At 39.5% G+C, this 14,409-nt stretch overlaps 1 protein-coding gene across 6 annotated transcripts in view; it reads right to left on the bottom strand.

Moving 5' to 3' along the window:
- STRBP (spermatid perinuclear RNA binding protein) overlaps positions 1-14,409 on the bottom strand; it is a 172,545-nt gene that overhangs the window by 157,480 nt on the left and 656 nt on the right. Inside the window, exon 2 of one of the 6 annotated variants that reach the window (XM_070798122.1) lies at positions 11,056-11,140. The exons of the other annotated variants lie outside the window; for them this stretch is intronic. The gene's annotated coding sequence lies outside the window, so the exon portion shown is untranslated. The remainder of the gene's footprint in view (positions 1-11,055; positions 11,141-14,409) is intronic. 6 annotated transcript variants of the gene reach the window in all.

Here is a 14,409-nt window from a genome sequence, read left to right on the forward strand (position 1 = left end):
TGGTAGAGTTATGAGGTATTATATTATTTTTAAAGGTGAGACAATGTCTTAGAGCTATTAAGTGGCAGAGAAAGGATTTGAAATCTGACCAACTCCAAAGCCTGTACTCTTTATGATATGTTTTTACTGGTTCCAGAGTGAAAAAACTCATCCTGGTCAAAGGAGAAAAATGATGCATAATATCTGAGCCAAGTTATTATATAAGGGCATTTTAAAATTTTTAAATAAAAAGTTTTTAAGAGTTTGGAATCCATTTATGTAAGTACCTACTGTTTAGATATTAGCAAAAGTCACAGGGTCACTGTCCGAAAATCTATACTTCTTTGGATAACTATCAATACACTTAAACTCAGGACATTTGAGATGACCACTGTTGTTTCAGCTTATATTATGTTTACATAACCATAAAAAAAAATTATTTTGTCCAAAATAGCCAGGAAGCTATCTTTTACATCCTTTTCACTCAAAACCCAGCATATCAAAGCAAATTACTCCAGTGCCTATTACTCAGGAGAAAAGAAGTCATGTCATTCAAAACACAGTAAAAAGTGACAAGGTTTATGAGGTGATTTACTGGCCCCTTTGAGGGGAATAACTGAAAATTGGCCTACTAAAGTTATTTCAAATTTTTTAAAAAAGATATAATTAGGGTTTTTTTCAACAGGGGCAAAAGTATAATTATAAAATCCTTCAACAAACACAATTTGAGTTATTCTTTGGAAGTAAACCACCGCTTTTTAAAAGTATCTAAAATGGAAAAGTCAATCAAGTTCCAATACTGTTATGACCAGTCATTACTCAAGCAAATCAATTTACAACTTTAAAAAGAAAGTAACAATTCACAAAAAATTAATGAGAAGGCAAAAAATAAATATAAATTCCTAAGAACACACCTCAGAAGCTACACTGCAATTTCTTCTAATTGTATATATATGTCCATTAAAGGGTTCCAAAGATTATTTCCTATTTTGCTTTTCCTGTATGGAATACAGGTATTAATTGCTCAGGAGAAAGTAGTTATTACTGCAGACACTACGAAGACCAGTAAACTACTCCCCTTTTCTTATACACCTTCCTGCTAAAATCGTCCTGGCCCACCCCCAAACACCACCCTTATGGCAGAAAGTGAAGAGGAACTCAAAAGCCTCTTGATGAAAGTGAAAGTGGAGAGTGAAAAAGTTGGCTTAAAGCTCAACATTCAGAAAACGAAGATCATGGCATCTGGTCCCATCACTTCATGGGAAATAGATGGGGAAACAGTGGAAACAGTGTCAGACTTTATTTTTTGGGCTTCAAAATCACTGCAGATGGTGATTGCAGCCATGAAATTAAAAGACGCTTACTCCTTGGAAGGAAAGTTATGACCAACCTAGATAGCATATTCAAAAGCAGAGATATTACTTTGCCAACAAAGGTCCATCTAGTCAAAGCTATGGTTTTTCCTGTGGTCATGTATGGATGTGAGAGTTGGACTGTGAAGAAGGCTGAGCACAGAAGAATTGATGCTTTTGAACTGTGGTGTTGGAGAAGACTCTTGAGAGTCCCCTTGGACTGCAAGGAGATCCAACCAGTCCATTCTGAAGGAGATCAGCCCTGGGATTTCTTTGGAAGGAATGATGCTAAAGCTGAAACTCCAGTACTTTGGCCACCTCATGCGAAGAGTTGACTCACTGGAAAAGACTGATGCTGGGAGGGATTGGGGGCAGGAGGAGAAGGGGATGACAGAGGATGAGATGGCTGGATGGCATCACAGACTCGATGGACGTGAGTCTGGGTGAACTCCTAGAGTTGGTGATGGACAGGGAGGCCTGGCGTGCTGCAATTCATGGGGTCACAAAGAGTGAGCGACTGAACTAAACCCCCAAACAAGACAATCCCTTACGTTTGTTGCTATTAGCCAACTTTTGGAACCAAACCAACATGGATTCAAAAAACAAGTTCACAATTTACCAGTTAAGTAATGCCAGAGTTACTGAACAAAGCTTTAGTTTTCTTATCTGAAACAGAGCAATCTTTCTGAACTGCTAGTGTAAAGATCAGAGGTAATATGTATAATGCATGTCGGCTAGTGTTGTTAATCATAATGTGACTGACACTTGCTTTGGAATGCTGCTGCTGTTATAAACACAATATGTCCATTACTAAATAATATGAAAAAAGTTCTCTCTTTCTGGCAAATCAGAGATGGGTGACCTCTAATACAAGCCTGCTATCGCTGACCTGGTCAAAGTAAATATATTTATTTTAATTATTTAAAAATTTTTATTTTAATCACTTAAATTTTTTTTAAACTGCTTAATTGGTCAGCGGTTTCACTTTGGAATGACAGAAATGTTTTGAACTAGTTAGGGTGAATGGTTGCTCAACATGTGAATAAACTATATGCCACCAAATTGTTTACTTTAAAATGATAAACCTAAAAACAATAATTGTCAAAGGAGACAAGGGAAAAAAACCCTAATTGTTCTTATTGAACATCATTAGATGCCAGAAATGTGACAAGTTAAACTAAGTTTATTCCAAGTTTTCTGGTCTACATTTCTAACACGGCAGCTTGACACAGTGGAAGGAGTCCACACCTGGAGATCAAGAAACCTATTTCTCATCCTAACTCTGCCACCAGTGAGGTGTGTGATTTTGAACAAGTGCCTTAACCACATCTGTCAAAGAACAAAGCAAGACTAAAAAGATTCTTACAGGTTCCTCATAATATTAAGATGGTACACTTTATATTCTTGGCAAACAAATTAAGTGAAAATTGCCTACGGTCAAAAAAATTATAATATATGCTACATCTGCTCAATTATGGTAGTTAATTTAGCAGATGTAGCATACATTATATGGACTTTGGACTGAAAAATGTAAGTTATCCTAAACAGGAAAATTTCCTTTCATTTCAGGGTAATTGGGTCCTATAGACTCCTATTCACTGGGAAGTAAGAACAGACTCTATAAGGACAGTGCCAAAACCATATTCACTGACATTATGATCTAAGCACAAAGGAGAGATGACTATGTGGTAAACTCAAGGTCACCATTCCAAACCAAGCTGGTGAAGCTGCAAGTTCTTAACAAGCTCAACGATGCCTTTTTATTCAACTATTTAAAAATGCACCAAATATAAAATTACAAATATCATGCATCATTAGACAGTCTATAAATAAAAACTGTATACCTTAATCAACATTATTTTGCAAATAATTCTTTTTTCCTATAAATAACCTTGGGGTTAAAAACACCTCCTGCTACAAGGCTCATGAAAATGATATAAATCTAAAAAGACCTTATTCTGTTTTTGAATTTGCCTGGAATAGAAGCTAAATCCTCTTGTTATCTTCTGGTATTTTGTTAAGTGTAGGTTGTTAAAGAATTGTTTTGGCAACTAACACCTTAACTACCATTAATTAACATAGAAGGCTTGTCTTCCTCTCCCTCTCCTATGCCTCTAAGTCCCAAGGCGAAAGAAAAAGAGCGGTATGGCCTGATCCTACAAACCTTTTCACTCAAAGCAATCTCAACAAAGTGATCAAGGTAACGAGTTGAGAACTCTGTTGTTTTCACTGCTAAGATATCCACAGCCAATGAATCAGCAGTAAAGGGACATTCAAAGGGTAACATTTAAGTTGTTTCGAGCTGCTAAAGTGCTTTACAACTTAGAAAAGCTTATCTAACAAACTTTGTGAAACAAGTGGCTGCTGCTGCTGCTAAGTCACTTCAGTCGTGTCCAACTCTGTGTGACCCCATAGACGGCAGCCCACCAGGCTCCCCCGTCCCTGGGATTCTCCAGGCAAGAACACTGGAGTGGGTTGCCATTTCCTTCTCCAATGCATGAAAGTGAAAAGTGAAAGGGAAGTAGCTCAGTCGTGTCCGACTCTTCAAGACCCCATGGACTGCAGCCCACCAGGCTCTTCCGTCCATGGGATTTTCCAGGCAAGAGTACTGGAGTGGGGTGCCATTGCCTGGAGCCACTCACAAATCAAAAGAAAAGTTTGGATGAATTGAAGTTTCCCAAATCAATTATCAAGATTCAGACCTCAGGAACAGTTTCAGCAACTGAATCACTACTCTGTCATTAACTGTATGAAAATAAAGGCACAAAGCCACAGATGCACATCCTTTCTAAAGATTCCTGATTTTCAATCAGAACAACAATCACCTATGATGTCACCACCACACTTGCAAACTGAATATCCAAACTAAACTAAAAGTGTGCCCTGATCCCATCTCTCCTGGTTCCCAACTTCTCTTCAGGGCACCCCAGCCTGGCCTGTCAACTACACCTGAAACCTTGCAGGCTTGGAGCTCAGTCCTCACGTCCAGCTACCAAGTTTCATCAGTTCCAAGGCATCCTTTTTATACCCATTTGCACTACCTTTATCACATGTTTCCTCAAACTGTTATAATGGCATCGTTAATCACTATATGTGCTCTGGCCCCTCTTTTCACATAAAGTTGTCAAATTCATAAAGAAAGCTCTAATAATGTCATCCCTCCACTCTTGCTCAAATCAAAACCTTTCACTGAAGCCTTAATGTCGACAATAAAGTTTGAATTCCTCATTCTTACACTCAAGACCCCTATCAGTGACTCCAATATTCCACTGCAAACACACTCCACCAATTCCTTTCATATTCCCCTATCTTTAACTAATTGAACCACTTTGTTCTTTTGCACAGAAATCATTCTTATTTTGCCAGTGCCATCCCCTCCATATGGAATTCTCTCCCCCTTTATTTCATAATCTAATCCCAATTTTTACCTGTGACTCAGCACAGGTACCACATACTAGAAGTCTCTCGCTATTCCCCTTAGCAGAAGTAATTTCTTGCTCCTTTAAATTCCTCAGCCATTTTCTCTCTTAAGTACTTACTTTAAAAAATTTATCGATATCTCAAAATCATACCATCACCTCCCCTCATAGACTAAATTTTTGAAGGTCAGGGTCAATGTTTTATCTTTGTATCCTCCAATGTAACTAGTACATAACAAGGACTCAAAATTATAATGAATAAATAATAAAGCCTATTAGCAGTCTCAAGAAAAGATATTCATGAAGAAGACAGAAATACATCATAAAAATTTAAAGGTACACAGTATCCATGGGAAAAACCAAAATCCCAACTATAGCATCCTTTACAAAGTGACAGACTATAACTAAAAAAAGAATAGTTCACTGAACAAATACTCAAGTGCTTGCTTAGTGCTAGGCACTATTCTAGATGCTTTCAAATCTACAGAACACAAAGACAACAGTAATCTTTGGTTTTATGGAGCTTACATATACTAATGAAGGGGAAAAGGCAATAAACAAAATAAGCGAGAAAAACATACCATAAGTTAAATGGTTTAAGTGGTATGGAGAAAAAGAAGGTGGGAAAGGGAGGACAGGGAGGGCCAGAAACAGACGAACCGCCACTTCAACAGCGTGGTAAGAGAAGGTCTCTGGTTTCCTAGGTGGCACAGAGGTAAAGAATCTGCCTGCCAAGACAGGAGACACAGGAGACAATCCCTGAGTTGGGAAGATCCCCTGAGTTGGGAGTAGAAAATGGCAACCCACTCCAGTATTCTTGCCTGGAAAATTCCATGGACAGAGGAGCCTGGCAGGTTATAGCCCTGGGCGTTGCAAAGAGTCGAACACACACACGCACACACATGTACACACACACTAAGGCCTCATGGAAAGGGGAGACAGGCACAAAGACCTGAAAAAGATGAAGCCACCCATGTATGTGAGAAACAGTATTCTAGGCAGGGCAAATAGCAAATACAAAGGACAGGAGACAGGCATGTGCCTCTCACGTGAGAGGAACAAGAAGGCGACTGTGGCAAGAATGGAGTAAGCAAAAAGAAAAGTTCAAATGTCAGAGAGGAAAGAAGGGATCCAATCACTTACAGCTTTAATAGAACCTAGCCTTTTACTCTGAGAAAAGATATGGAATCCCTGAGGGTTCTGACCAGAAGGAGACAAAAATGACTTAGCTTCTTGAAAGAATCATTCTTGCTGGAGTATTGCAAACAGACTATAAGAAGGCAAGAGTAAAAAGGGTCACTGTAGTAATTCAGAGGAGTTGATGTAGACTTAAACCAGTAGCACTGATGAAACTGCTCAGAGTCTGGATATACTTTGAATTAAGGACTGGCAAGGTTTCTTGAGGAGTCAGATGTGTGTGAGAGGAAGAGAGGCAAGGATAACTCCAAGTTTTGGCCTGAGAAACTGGAAATATGGAGGAAGCTGCTATTTACTAAAATAAAATGTGGAAGACCACGAAAGAGGCAGAGGAAATAGGGAGTTTGGTTAAGACAAGTTCAGTATGAGATGCCAATGAAATATCTAAGTGGAAGTGTCAAAATACGCAGTAACCTGGAGTTTCAGATAAAAATTTGGAACTTACTGGCATATATATCATATTTAAAGCCATGAGGTTGAAAGAGATCACCAAGAGAATGAGAATAAAGAGCAGAGATCCCATGGGACAGTCCAATATTAAGAAGCAGGAGTGATAAGAAAGAACCAACAAAGGAGACAGAGAAGCCAAGGAGGCAGGAGGAAACCAGAGCATAAAGCATTTGAAGGAAGGAGGCACCTACTGCACCCAGTGCTGCTAACGGGGCAAGTGAGAATTAAACACGGTGGTTTTGACAACAGCAGTGACGGAGCTGAAGTTTCACTGTAGTAGGTTCAGGAGAGGACAGGAAAACTGAAGATGAGCAGAAACAACCTTTTCAAGAAGCTGAAAAATTGAGTTGTAGTTAGAAGAGACAGTGTGGTCAAGAAAAGGTCATTTTAGAAAAATAATAAATGAAATAATAGTGTATATATGCTGACTGGAATGAGCCAGTAGGAGAATAATGTTGCTACAGGAAGGAAGGAAGAATGGATATGATTTCAACTGTTACAGAATTTTACCAGAAGAGTCAGATAGCTCGATGAAGAGAAATTTTACTAGGTTGGTGGGCAGGAATTCCAGAGTACTGTTACCCCTTGTGATACTCGAGAAGGGAGGAGGCCACCCCTTAATTCTAATTCACACAGCACAGGAGGCTCAGAAGAGAGGTTGGGCCATTTACTGAGAATCTTCATGTTAAGTATTTTATATGTTATTTCATTTAAGTCAAAATAACTTCATAAAGCATTATCTTTATGTTACGATAAGGGAACCAGAAGCTCAAAGAGAACTAGTAATTTGATTAACACACAAAGCTGGTGAGTGGTAGAGCTACGTTTCAAATTCAGCTCCTTCTGAGTATTAGATAAGGAATAATTGTTAATTTAGAGGGTTAAAATAGTTTGTGAGGTTCTTTTTAAGTTTCTGATCTGTTAGAAATACACACTGAAGTATTTATGGACAAAAGCACATGATGTCTAAGATTTGCTGTAAATACTCCAGCAAAAACAATGACAAATAGTAACTGTGAATGAGGGATTGATGAAACAAGAGCAGCATCTTGCTGCTAATTGTTGAAGTTAGCTGATGGGTATATGGACATTCACTGTACTGTTCCTTTTTATGTACCTCTGAAAATCCCATGATAAAAAATAAAAATCCAGGACCTCCAAGTCAAACTGCTCATTACTTCAAAGCCTGTCCTTAATTTCTGCTCAATCTTCCCTTTAAAAAAAAAATGCCATATGCTTCAGAGCTTACAATTTTCTTATTTTCTTTAATTCTCACTATAATTCTGTAAATTAGGGGTTTTATTCCAATTTTATACATGAGAAAAGAGATCTACGACTAGTAAACAGCAGGAGCAGATCTCTGGGCCAAGCCTTTCTGTGTCAAAAACACTCTTCTACTACTCGATCCAGCAATTGAGCTTGCACAGGGTCATCTCTGTGCCCACCTGTAAAAAGAGTCCACCCAAGTCTAGCCTTTTCCCTCAGATTCACTGCTACTGCATCATCCTAGGACCCTACGCTTCCTAAGACGGACAAGCATTACTCCAAGTAGACCTTAAAAAGACACTAAAAGAGGCAGGTTTCAAATTTGCTCAGCCATCAACCTTCCTTGCAAAATGTGGGGACTATCAGGAATTTGATATACAGCTTCATAAGGAGTGCTCTGAAAGTCTATCTCTGCTCTAGGGTCAACTCTTGGTTCCTCCATTTCTTTAAACGTAATACTCTGCTGTTCACTTACACAGCTATCACAGGGACCAAAGTCCAGGTATGTGAACCCTGAGCTCTAAAAATAAACGACACTACTAAACAATAATGCTGACCAATTTCAAAAGCCTGTTTTGTGTAACTCCACATTTACCCCAAAGCTGGCTTATCAGAAAGCATCATGGTTAATACTCATTTTTTAAGATACTATCTTTTAAAAAGCCTCATCACTAGTATGGGTATCTGTTCTTCCATGCAAACTTTGGCATTATAAGCTTATTTACAGCTTACATCAAAAACAACCAAAAATATGCATACCTACGGTGCCAAATGCTTATTTTGTCTAGCTGCTAACCTACACTACCAAACTACAACACCTTTCCCCTCCAGTTCAATAGCTTCACTAACTAAACCTGAGCTGTCCAGGGTTAAGAGCTACCCAGTATCCCATGGTTCCATTAGATTAAAATGTAGATTGCCTAAGCTCTAGAAGCCTAATCACTGCATAATTAGATGCAATGTTTGAGATTTATCTGGAATTATAAACATCTTAAGAATGAACTGCCTTCATCTTAACTTTCAGAAACAAAACACTTCATCAGGTCACCACTACCCAGCTGTCTTAAAATATACTGATTTTCAGGCAGGCTGACTGAACATAGGTAACCACAGTTATAGACTTCATTCCCATGTTTAGGACCAGTCTATCTAGGAAAGGATCTGTTCTTTACTGAAAATAATATTATTGAGCCCTACTAAGAAATCTCAGGTCTGGCACAAAACATGCCTTTAAGCCAAAAGTCAGCACGTGCTTGCTGACTTAAATGGACAAAACAGGCAAGCAACACAAAAAATTAAAATAAATCTAGACAGTCTTTAGGACAATTACTTTCTGCTTTATGTCCATAGTATTAACTGTTAAATTCAATTCATAAACAAAATGCTGATCTAACCAACTGGATATTGTGTTTCCCAGCACCTGGAAAACTGCAAAGAACAAGAAAATCTGCAGGTGGAGGAAGAAACTCCATCTTATCCATGACCCAGAAATTTAGACCTTAGAATTTATCACACAACCTGCTACAGAATTCTCACTTTTCAAATGGAAATGAACCATGAAGTCACACAATGCAAAACTGTGATTTTATTACTGATATAATCAACTGTACCCTTTCGAGTTGTGCTAAAGTTAACTAAAGAAAGCCGATGTTCTACATACTGTTAGTTATGTCAGAAGTTAAGAGAATTTGAATACCAAATAACTAAAATTTAAAGCTGCTTCATTCACTCTGCAACACACATATTGTTGAGATAGACATCGTAATTCTCAAAAATGATACATTTATAAGGCAGAAAACCAATACAACACTGTAAAGCAACTTTCCTCCAATTAAAAATAAACTTATAACACCAATACAATATACTAATGCATATATATTGAATTTAGAAAGATGGTAATGATAACCCTTTATGTGAGACAGCAAAAGAGACACAGATGTATAGAACAGTCTTTTGGACTCTGTGGGAGAGGGCGAGAGTGGGATGATTTGGGAGAATGGCATTGAAACATGTATAATATCATTTTGAAACGAATCACCAGTCCAGGTTTGATGCATGATACAGGATGCTCTGGGCTGGTGCACTGGGATGACCCAGAGGGATGGTATGGGGAGGGAGGTGGGAGGGGGATTCAGGATGGGGAACATGTGTACACCCGTGGAGGATTCATGTTGATGTACAGCAAAATCAATACAATATTGTAAAGTAATCAGCCTCCAATTAAAATAAATTTATATAAAAAATAAATAAACTTTTTAAAAAATGATACACTTAAAGGACCCTCAAGAAATAAAAAGCATGAAAGTGACAAATCAGGTCCTTTGGTCACCTTTTTATTTAATGTATGACCTAAAAGTTAAAGAATTGCAAATCTTTCAGGCTCAAACCATTTAAGTATTCAGCTCACCACTAATCTGGTCTCAGTATTTTATTCCTTTCTATTTTAACTGACATATAAGTTTAACATACATCTCTCAATAAACAGTTTTCTAAAATTAGACTGAATTATGAAGCCTCTCATAATTACCTGTCAGAAACAGTTTTTCTACAGCTGAATAAATTTTTAAAAACAAGCAATTTTCCAATAAAAGGATCCATGCAAAACAAACAGAAGAGCAGTAAGATGGGTAACGGTGTCCAAAATGTTATAAAAGGTTGTAAACTACTAAGAATAGATCAGTTAGCATAGAAAGACTATTGTCAGGGCTTCACATATTACCAAGCTCAAGCAAATTAATGCCTAATAAAGCAACTTAATATTTACATTTTTGCAATGTCAATCAGGACCAAAATCTGGAGGTTTTTTACAACTAATAAACCAAATAAAACATTTAAGAAGCATTTAAAAATTATTCCCTCACAAACAGAGCATAAATGTCAAATAGATTCGGTAATTATTTGCTAACTAAAAATTTAAAAAGGAAAAAGTATGCAATAAATCTGAAAAAGGAGGCTTAATGCCACTAGAAGCAATAGCTCCATTTTCCTGTTCAAATCACCCCAAATTAATCAATTTTCTACAAAAAACCATAGGGAAATGTATTACATGTATTATTTCTGATTTAGAAATCGAATTCTCTGAGACATAAAAAACATCCTGTCCCTGGAAATTCATACTTAGAACTCAGAATGTCTCTCACAAGTTTCTGCTCAGACTCAAGAATTCAAATCAGCACCAATACTTAGCTGCACAAATGAGCCAGGAAAAATTAGTAGACAGTAGAGCAAAGGATGAACAAACTTCAATTTGCAGATATCTCTAATATTCACAGAAGTTTCATCTCTATCCAAGTTTCTCACTACAAATTAACCCACCTAATGCCAAATTATTACTTGACCAGGCTAACACGAAATAAAGAGTCAAAGAAATAATAGCTATTACCCCTACTTACATAGTGCTAACCTTCCTGAAAGGTTTAAACTTGTTTTATATAAACCATCTCAATTCTCCTGGGAGGTAGATAAAGAGTCAGGTTTCTGGAGGAGAAACAAGCACAAAGGGATTAAGTATCTTGTCCAGCAAGTCACAAGTGAAAATAAAACCAGACCCAATTATTTAGCCTACAAAGTCTAAACAACCTGCTTGCCTTGGTTCATAAACTTAGGATAATATTTTAAAGTGCCTACAAATTATCCCAAACCTTAGAACTTCACGGAACAATACATATAAACAGAACACTAAACCAGAATTGAGTATTTTGAACAAGAAAGTACTGCTTGCTCCAAATCAATTAAATGAACCAACACAATGGACTTAAAAAATACAGAGAGAAAACAACAGTCAAATGGGAAAGAAATTTCAAAGGTCACTCTATTCATCTTATATCCTACTGCTCAAATTCTCTGCCAGGAAGCCAAAGGGGTCAAACATGTTCATTATAATTACATTAAATACATGTATCAAATCTCAAAACACTGCTAAGAGTTTCAAAAAAAGGCATTTATATTTTTAAAAACTTTGCCCTCCAAAAATAAAATCTTATAGCAATGCCTTTAGAGCATTATTTTTCTGCTTTCATGATACACTTCAAATTTGGATTTTAAAAATGACTGGTTTCCAGTTTATTTTTAAAATATTTATACTTACAGATAGAGATTACTTAAAATGTGGTGTTCTGTTCAGCCTCATTATGTTTAGGCAAGATTCCCACTTCCACTCAAACTTATTTGAACTCACAATGGCTGCATTATTCAAACTAACAATTTAGATACTTCCTAAATGGACAAAAGAAGAAAACTAATCAACCCAGAAAGCTTCCCAAGGTACCAAAGAGGACCTTTCATGTGAGATCATACTAGGTACCACATTAAACACTACCCGAAGCCCAGAAAGCAATAATTGAAGTTACATCTGCAACATGATCAAATAATTTTTTTTTTTTTTTGCAAAATCTGACAAGACTGAACCTTCAACTGTCAAAAAGGAAATCGCTTTCCAAGATTCTAGAAAACACTGCTTACTGAGGCAGTCTCAAAGCAGTTTCCTTAATCCTTCCAAATCCCAAAGAATCTAACACAAGCCACAGAACACTGAACGAGACCTGCTGAAAAGTCTGTGTTCAAACACCTAAAGGTTACTTCATAACACATAACCCCCAAAGTCTTTCCACAATAAAGCTAACACTGCACTCCCCAACTCAAATTAAAATAACAGAAAATCCAAAAGCCTCTATTAATAAATTTTACTTGAACTATTCGGGAGACAACCGAGGATCTGTTATCTCCACCTTGAAAGAGTCAAAGCTCCATTCCTGCCACTTTTAGAAGCTGGATGTATTTAATACATTACCTCTGTCTGCCTCTAGCATGGGACTGAGATATTACATCACCCAGATGCCTGAAAACTGCCCTATTACCCAGAAAGCACCAAGGTATCTGATACACCGCACCAAGGTATCCTTTCCTCCCTCTGATGCACAGCCCTCAAACACGCTGGGCCCTGCCCTCTTGCAGAATCTTCACAAAGAAACCTGCCCTGAACCTGCTGTAGTTCTGCTTCTATTCACTCCAGGTGCGCTCCTCTTGACCCTGCATGGCTCCTCTATTTGCCCACTCATCAGGCCAATGTGCCAGAATGACTCCACCCACAGCTCCTCCAACCAGGGAGTGTGTGCTCAGCTCTCCCTTATCCCATCCCCATTCACTGGGTTCTGGAACTAAAATCAAGGCTTCCTGATCTCTCTGATCCTAGAAGCATGAACTTTCATATATGGTAAAGGGCTTAATGTCCTCCATTTTCCATAACATCATTCCAGAATCCACACACACCCTCACACACTCTCCAGTTCCTCTAAGGCAATAATTTAATCCTCTCCTTTTAGGGTTTTTTTTCCCCCAAATTCTACACTCTGCCCTTCCACATACTTTCACTGACCCAAAACATGGTGGCTCCTTTAGTCTCTCAAGACCCAAAGTTTTCCAGGCTTTCCTCACACTTCAGCACCCACTCCTTCCACACTCTTTCAAGCAACAGTTTTCCTAATTCTCTCCAGCCTGAATAGTCATTTCCTGCTCTAAACCTGGGCATCCCACTTCCCCCACCACCACCCCAAACCCAAACCCAACCTACCACATTCTAGTCACAGACATGTCTACATACATACCCACCTTACCCTTTCCTTACCCCACTACTGCTGGCACTAGGCATTTTTCAGCATCCTCTACCCAAAAATATCCTATCTTCCCCCTTTCACTCCCTTTGTTCCCTCCTACCCACTTCTACCATAGCCCCCAAACCCATGCTTCTCTCCCTCCCACACTGTACACAGACCTGTACACTTCTTTGAACCTACCCCTACTGCACCCCTCTACTCATCTCCCCTCAGCACGCACCACCCACCCCCCCTCTTTCCTTCTCCCCAACTTCCCTCCACAGGTCCTGCCCTAGAAACACTTCCATCTGTCCTCACACCTCACCTGCCACTCCAAGAACATTTCCCTCCCCCCACACACACCTCTGGCCCTCCACACTGCACTCCACTGGTCCCCTCCCAAGTCTCCCCAACCCTTAAGTCCCCCCTCTTGATACTCCCCACCTTCATTCATACTTCCTCGAGAACACCCTCCGTTTCACTCACTCTGATCTCTACTAAATGCCCCAGTACTTCCTCTCGTCCCCACCACCCTTCACTACCGTCAGGACTTCTCTCCCAAACCCCTCAAACTTAGGCCCTGCTCCAATCGCCCGCCCTCTACTCTTCTCCCCTGAGCGCCTCACCAGATCAGATACCTGCTTCTCCTCTCACATGCTCTTCCCTGGCAGGGCCCATCTCTCCAGCCTCAGACCCTCCTGCCTCTTTCCTGGACAGACCCTGTCCTCACACCGCTCACCGGGTCTCCTGAAGCCTCTGGGCCTACCCTTCCGTTCCTCCTGCCTGAACACTCTCCATTTCCCTCCCCATCACTCCAGAGACCCTCCTTCCACCCACCCCCACAACCTCTTTCCACGCTCACCCTGCCACACTGCCCCGAGCCGGACACCTTCTTCCACATTTCCCTTCACATTTTTGTCCACGGTCTTCCTGCTATCTGGCCCCACTCGTTGCCCCTCACACGCAGCCCCGGCCGGGACATCCGCCTCTTCCATGCCTCCCTCGATTCCTTCCAATCCCATCACACTCGCCCCCTGTCCTCCCTAAGCCTCCTTCACACCCTCCCGAACCCCCACAGGCTGCCCCCACTCGCTCCGGCCCCCATGGATCTCCTGAACCTGCCCGAAGGGCCTCACCCTCCAGTGGGCCAGATCC

This window comes from Bos indicus, chromosome 11 (assembly GCF_029378745.1).
Source record: "Bos indicus isolate NIAB-ARS_2022 breed Sahiwal x Tharparkar chromosome 11, NIAB-ARS_B.indTharparkar_mat_pri_1.0, whole genome shotgun sequence".
Classification (NCBI taxonomy): domain Eukaryota; kingdom Metazoa; phylum Chordata; class Mammalia; order Artiodactyla; family Bovidae; genus Bos; species Bos indicus.